A 7,791-nucleotide genomic window follows, 5' to 3' on the forward strand; every position below is an offset into this window, starting at 1 on the left:
GGGGGGCTCCTGCATGGACATCCAGGACAGGAACTATGCATGGAATTCCTCAAACGGCAGCATTCCAGAGAGGCCTCCTGTAGGGGTCCGCTTGCCAACAATGGCTGTCTCCACCAAAGGGCTACTTCCGACCCTTCAACCAACCCCGATAACCACAGTCTGCGTTGCGTTTCAAAACAGCTCACGTGCGCTTCTTTTATCTTCTAGCTTTCCCCTTTGCCCTAACATCTTTGGGTGCGCCTATGGTCTGTCACAGGACATATATCCCAGATTACAATCCCCTGACGTTCCCTAATGGGCTTTGCTTTGGAGAGTAGGTCTCTGGCACTTTTTTCTTTTTTGGGGGAGAGGTTTTTGCTATAGGGCGTGTGCGCTCGCCAGACAGACAGAGAGACAGAGAGACAGAAAGCGAGAAATCACCCCCCAGGGGGGATGGTCACACCGCAATCCCTTCTCCTCCATTCTCCTCTCGGGATCTTGGGCACGCATGCACACGCACCCGGCGTGAGTTTAAACCACCAGGTCCAGGACTCGAACCGCTGTCGATTACATGGGAGTCCAGCGACATAGCCATTACACTAACTGCTGGTCCCCCTGTAGCTTCTTTAGGTTGTCAGAACAAGAGCAGTTTCTGCTACAAAACACAAAGTAGGAAATGAGAGATCACCACTGATCTCAATTCCCTCTGAGGGCAGCTGGTCTGAAAATGTCTCGAAGGGAAGAAACCTTGAGTTTAAAGAAAATTTGAGGTTGTTTTCTTTACATAAGGTTGAGCTATTTAATTCCCAAACTCTTTATGGAATTAGAGTGACCAGATGGCCATTGATTACCCACAAGTGACCAGAAAGGTCATGAGACCTGCTCAAAATTTCATCTAGAGGCAGAAGGAAATTGAATTCCACAAAATGGGTTTTGAGACCCAAAAATAAAGGGACAGAGAGACACAAAACCGAAGTTGCTTACTGATCCTACCTCCATCAGCTGGGTCAGGCTGGGCCGTAGCAACAAGACGACCTGAAAGTTTCAACCAACTGGCTTATCTTAGTCTGGTAATACGTTGCTAAGCAAATACCCAAGACTGGATATTTATAAAAAACAGAGTTTTAGGGACCAGCAGGTGGCGTGGTGGTTAAGGTGCCGGACACTCCCACATGACTGACCACAGTTCGAGTCCTGGACCTGGTGGCTTGCCTTCTCACTTTCCATCTTTCTGTGTCAAATGAAAATAAATGAATGAATAAATCAAATTAAATAAATAATTCTTTAAACGAATAAAAAAGAGTTTTAGATCAGGCTCTGTTGTGCAGTGATTAAGAGAGCTGGGGAACTGGGACCAGCAGTTAGCATAATGGCTATGTCGCTGGACTTCCATGTAGTCGACCGCGGTTTGCGTCCTGGACCCGGTGATTTAAATTCACGCTGAGCACGTGTGCGTGCGTGCCCAAGATCCCGAGAGGAGAATGGAGGAGAAGGGATTGCGGCGTGGCCATCCCCCCTGAGGGGTGATTTCTTGCTTTCTGTCTCTCTCTGCCTTTCTGGTGAGCACATGCCAAAAACGTTTAAAAAAAAAAAAAAAAGAGAGAGAGAGAGAGCTGGGGGATCAGCAGGTGGCGTAATGGTTACGTCGCTGGACTCCCACGTAGTTGACAACAGTTCAAGTCCTGGATCTAGCAGCTTAAAACACCAGGTGCACATGTGTGCATGTCTGAAATGCCGAGAGGAGAATGGAGGAGAAGGAGTTGCAGTGTGGCCATCCCCCCAGGGGGTGACTTCTCACTTTCTGTCTCTCTCTCTCTGTCTCTCCGGCGAGCACACATGCCCTATAGCAACAATCCCTTCCCACAAAAAAAGGGAGAGCCGGGTCCCACATGACCAGCTGGAACAAATCTCGGCCCCGGCAGCGTGAAAACACAGCAGGTTCCTGTGCGTGCCCCACATCCCAATGGGGTGGAAAATGGAGGAAAAAGGATGGCAGCATGCCCATATTCCTCTGAGGGGTGCCTTCACACTCTCTGTCTAGTGGATACACGCATACCCTGGCCAGTAAAATTGAAAAGGAGAAATAGAGGTTTCTTTGGCTCATAATTCTAGTGGCTGCAAGAAAGTCCAGGAGCACGAGGCCAGCACCTGTCCGCCCTCTGGTCCTGCCTCACAGCGTGGCCAGCAGGGACAGGAAGGTCACAGGATTCAGAGACCTTCAGGCAGCTCTTGCCTTTATAACGACCCTCTCTCATAACAACTGACCTCTCCCCATGAGAGCATCAACGTATTGACAAGGGTGAGGCCTCCCTGATCCAAACCCTGCACACCAAGACTCACCTCTTAAAGGTCTCGCCACCTCCCAACTCCACTGGAGTGGAGACTGCTGTATTGAAACGTCCTCCCAAAATTCGTCCGTTATATTGCATGGCAAAGGTGTTAAGTAAAAACTGAAAGTCTTCGCTGTGTCCCAGGGTGGGGCCTTTGTGTGCGATCAGCTCATTATGCTGGGCCTCCTGTGTTTGAATTCCTGGGGGTTATAAGCAGGGAGAACGAGACCAGAACAAGAGGGAGAAACTCAGGGATGCAGGCCGTGCTCCGGTCTGCAGCACATTCTGCCTTCAACTATTTTGTGATGCCTTTGGACCGTCCAGCCACCAGAATTGTATTTTGCAAATAAACCTGTTTTCTTTTCTTTCTTTTTGGAGAGGTTTTTGCTATATGGTGCAGAGAGATAGAAAGCGAGAAATCTCCCCCAAGGAGGGATGGCCACACCACAATCCCTTCTCCATTCTACTCTGGGGATCTTGGGCACACACACACACACACACACACACACACACACACATGCGCCTGGCGTGAGTTTAAGCCACTGGGTCTGGGACTTGAACCACGGTCGACTACATGGGAGTCCAGCAACATAGCCATTACGCCAACTGCTGGTCCTGATAAACCTCTGTTTTCTAAAGAGATCACCCGATCTCAGGTTTCTCTCTCACCAATGCTAGAGGAGACTGAGACAGGAATCAAATTCCAGCACATGAATTCGGGGGAACAAACCGTAGCAGGCATCTGCACCCAAAGGGTAGGTATCCCCAAAGGGTGGCTCTTTAACTAGAGGGCTCATAATTGTCACCTGACGCTTGTCTCTTGCTGCAAGTTCACTTATGACCTGACCCTGAGCTCCGGGCACAGCCCTCCGGAGCAGCATCTGTAGGTTTTCCACCACTCTGCCTCTTGGCCATCCTTCTATTTATTTATTTATTTCTTCTGAAACATTTTTAATTACTTGATTTATTTATATTCATTCCCTAAGCACTGTCACAGCATACAAAATGTGATTTCCCATCCAAAATATACCGCACAGTGGCTTAATCAGACATATTATCGTCATTAATTTTCCATTTCTAGTTTCATATAAATACATGTATATATTTATTTTCCCCCTATTCCTCCCCCCCTGCCATTTCCCACCCTCCTCCCACACTCTCTTAGGTGTCTACAGTTGCTTTCCATTCCTTTCTTCCCCACATTTTATCGATTCACAAAATGTCTTAAATAATCTAACTACTTTCAATAGCAAGTTCAGCTGGTGTGTATATATCTGTGAACACATGTCTGACTTTAGGTGTGAAACTCTGAGTAGCATGAATATACTGTAAGGCAGCACCTAGCTGATGCTATAGCTTACTGTGGTCACTAAATAGGGATTTTTAAATATATTTTTAATTTCAATAAAAGCAGTTTTAGCTTTAATAAATCAAAGAAATGCTAAGGTGCTTTACTTAAAACTTAAAGCCAGGAAACAGGATTCTGTTTAAATAGTAAGTACACAAACCTATCGGCAGCTCAAGACAGGATAAAAATCTTTAAAACCGGAAAACAAAGCCTAGAAGAAAATCAGCAATGGTTTAGTCAAAAGTCCTAAAATGCTATTTCACCAGGTCAGTTTCACATACTTAATCTATCTTCTGTTGTGGACCGATCTTCCCAATTAAATTCTGGGATACAATATTCAACTCTAGACGTGTCTCTATGGTTACGTTGGCCCTTTTCTCAGTTTTTGAACTCTTATTTCTGTGTGACTGTATTTCATTTTCCTGGGATAGCACTCCCTTCAGCACTTCTTGGAGATCTGGTTTGGTGCTGGCAAATTCTTTCAGGTTTTGTTTATCTGAGAATGTTCTTGTCTTTTCTTCCCATGTGAAGGATAATCTTGCTGGGTACAGTCTTCATCTCTAACAGGTCCATTTGATTCTTTTTTAGAGTGTGTATTTCCTCTTTTAGATCTTGTAAGAATTTCCTCACCTCCTGGAACTCATCAGCTCCTTTCTCCTGCCTCTTTGGCAATTCATTGTCTCTCTTCTCTTCAATCTCTGTTAGCTTCATCGTTATGAATACTCTATATTCTTTATCAGACATTTCCATGAGTTTCATCGTGCTGTCTGAGGATGAAGAGATGTTATTCTTTTCCCTCAGAGGAGAGGTATCTTCTTGCTTTCCCATATTTCTTGCAGTGATTTCTAGTCATCTGATGGATGGTGCATTTCTTCCTAATTCTTGATGTTCAAACTGAGCTTTCAGAGGCAAGCAAAAGGAGGTGACCTGCAATCTTTCTTCTGTTCTGTGTTCACTCTTTGTGCGTCAGATTCAAGGTGAAGAGAGGAATATTCTGACCCTAATCATATTCAGATGTTTGGAAGCTGTTCACTTGGACCTGTCTAGGCACTTAATGCATAGAGGCTGATCAGCCAATGAATAAAGATCAAGAAAAAAAGGAAAAGAATTAAGAAGAAAGAAGAAAGAAAAGTGAAATGAAAAACAAGAAAGAAAAAGAGGATTAAAAAGCCATAAGATTATAATTTTAGAAAGCAAAAACTGAAAACCATGCAGCGAGCATTTGCGCCATGCAAAACCATTATTTCACAGCTGAAGTACTGTATCCATCTCCAAGAAAAAAAGGAAAAGAATTAAGAAGAAAGAAGAAAGAAAAGTGAAATGAAAAACAAGAAAGAAAAAGAGGATTAAAAAGCCATAAGATTATAATTTTAGAAAGCAAAAACTGAAAACCATGCAGCGAGCATTTGCGCCATGCAAAACCATTATTTCACAGCTGAAGTACTGTATCCATCTCAGGATAGGCCTGGATTGGGTTGTGTCTTTCCTAAATGAAGTGAGGAAGGCACCCACTAACACAATACAGGAGAGGCTTGAGAGGCCAGAGAATACTTTTACCTAAAAAAAAGACAATTAAAAATAAAAATGAAAAGTCTCAGGGAGACACAGCAAGACAGAGAGAGACAGACAGAAATGGAGAGAAAGAGACACAGAGCTATCCCTACCCACTAGAAATGAGTCGGGAAGGGGAAGTCTCAGCAGAAAACCTTCATTTTTGGAAAAAGAAACCAATATTTCACAACTGAAGTATGGTATCTATATCAGGATCCCTCTTGGCTCTCCTTTAAAAACCAAAAACGAACAAAAAACCTATTGATTGAGCCACCCCCGATATACAATAAGCCGCCCAGATTTCAAGTGCGCACTTCGAAAAGCGCTGCCGTTTGTGTATACCCTTGAAACCGTCATCACGCTCAGGATGGCCAGTGTGCCCATCACCGTTACGGGTTTGCTCGTGCCTTTTGTAATTCCCTCCCTCCCACCCCTTCCTGTCTCCCTGCCCGAGCTACCACCCACCTGCTTTCTGTTACTGTGGATGAGTTTGCATCTTCTAGAGTTCTATATAAACAAGATCATGCAGTGTACACTCTTTTAGGGTCTGGGTCTGGTCTGGCTTCTCTCACTCTATCTACTTTTAAGAGACACCGCTCTAACGGACGACAGTTCAGCTCCGAGCCCTGCAAGAACTCCTGCTCCTTGCCGGTGCAGCAGCTGGACGTGATGAATTCTTGCTGGGTGGGAGACACAGTCTGCAAGGATGCCGAGTCTACTTTCTGGTTAATGGGTCTCTCTCTTGATCAGAAAAGAGAATAATTTGCATCTTAAATTTTTTTCTAAAATATGCAAAGGGAACTTCAAAAAGTTTGTGGAAAAATAAATTAAAGTACACATTTATTTGCATGCAAAAATGTTTTGAGGGTCGGCAGGTGGTGTGGAGATTAAGGTGTTGGATCTCACATGGCCCACTGGGTGGGTCCAGTTGAGGCCAGCAGCTGGAGAACCGTACCAAGCACGTATGTGTGCAGGCTCAAAATCCCAAGAGGACACTGGGAGAGAAGGGATTGTGGTGTGACCATCTCCCCTGGGGGTGACTTCTCACTGTCTCTTTCTCTCTGGTGAAGGTACGTACCTTATAACAAACACACAAGCAAAAGCAAACAACCTAAAAGCCAAATTATTGCTTGAAATTCATGTATAGTTTTTTCATACTATCCATTCCCCATGAATTATTTGAAGACTCCCTCATATAACCTTTTTAAAAAAAAAATATTAAAATCTTACTATAGCATGCATACACTCACTAGAGAGAGACACAGAGAGAGAGAGTGAGAAATCACCCCCTAGGGAGGATGGTCACATTGCAATCCCTCCCCTCCAGTCTCCTCTTGGGATTTTGGGCATGCATGCACACACACCTGGTGTGTTTTTCAAGCCACAGGGTCTAGGACTTGATCCATGTAGTCAGCCATGTGGGATCCAGCCTCCTTAACCACCACGCCACCAGATGGCCCCTCCCCTCAAATAACCTTGACTATCACTTCTGTCCCCTCCTCCTGCCAATTCTTTTTTTCAAACTACTTTCTTTAATTTTATTCATCATCATCATTATTATTTTAACTTGATCAGAAAGAAGCAGAGACAGAGATAGAGAGGGGGGGGAGTGAGAAAGCAAGCTACCAGGTCCAGGACTTGAACCACAGCTGGCCCTGTGGGAGTCCAGTGCACTCAACCACCACACCACCTGCTGGCCCCATCCTCCTGCCAGTTCTATCAGAAACTTGGCTGAGGGAAACCAACCGCAGAAGATTCTCAGGAAAAAAAAGTGCCATCCCTCCAGCTCGGGGATTACATTCACAGGCGTTCCCCGCGCTGTGAATTTGGGTGGTATTATTGGAAACCTCTAAAGACTCTCTTACAGTGAGCTGTGCTTAGGCACTCTGCTTCCAGCTGCAGGAACGCAGTCATAATTAAGCGTAATGCTGAAGAGTTCGTGGGTGCCGTGATATGATGTCTGGAAGTCGTTTTAAATGATCTCTAGGGACCAGCAGTTAGCGTAATGGCTATGTTGCTGGACTCCCATGTAGCCAACTGTGGTTCGTGTCCCGGACCCAGTGGCTTAAACTCACGCGGGGCGCATGTGCGTGCGTGCCCAAGATCCCCAGAGGAGAATGGAGGAGAAGGGACTGCAGTGTGTCCATCCCCCCTCACAGGTGATTTCTTGCTTTCTGTCTCTCTGTCTTTCTGGTGAGCGCACGCGCCCTATAGCAAAAAGCTCTCTAAAAAAAAAAAAAAAAAAAAAAAAAAAAAAAAAAGAAAAGAAATGATCTGTAGCTAAAAACAAAAAAGTGGTGGAGTAAATTAAGTGAGTACGGGCAGTTGCTAGAGCTTTGAGACGGAGACAGGACGACCGTTATACTTTTCTCATGACTCAGAAATTATCATCAGAAGCAGAACTGTGTCGGAACCAGCAGTTGGTGTAATGGCTATGTCGCCGGACTCCCACGTAGTCGACCGCGGTTCAAGTCCTGGACCCAGTGGCTTAAACTCACGCCGGGCGCGTGTGCGTGCGTGCCCAAGATCCCGAGAGGAGAATGGAGGAGAAGGGATTGCGGCGTGACCATCCGCCCTGGGGGG

The sequence above is a fragment of the Tupaia chinensis genome, unplaced genomic scaffold (assembly GCF_000334495.1).
Source record: "Tupaia chinensis unplaced genomic scaffold, TupChi_1.0 Scaffold000176_1, whole genome shotgun sequence".
NCBI lineage: Eukaryota > Metazoa > Chordata > Mammalia > Scandentia > Tupaiidae > Tupaia > Tupaia belangeri.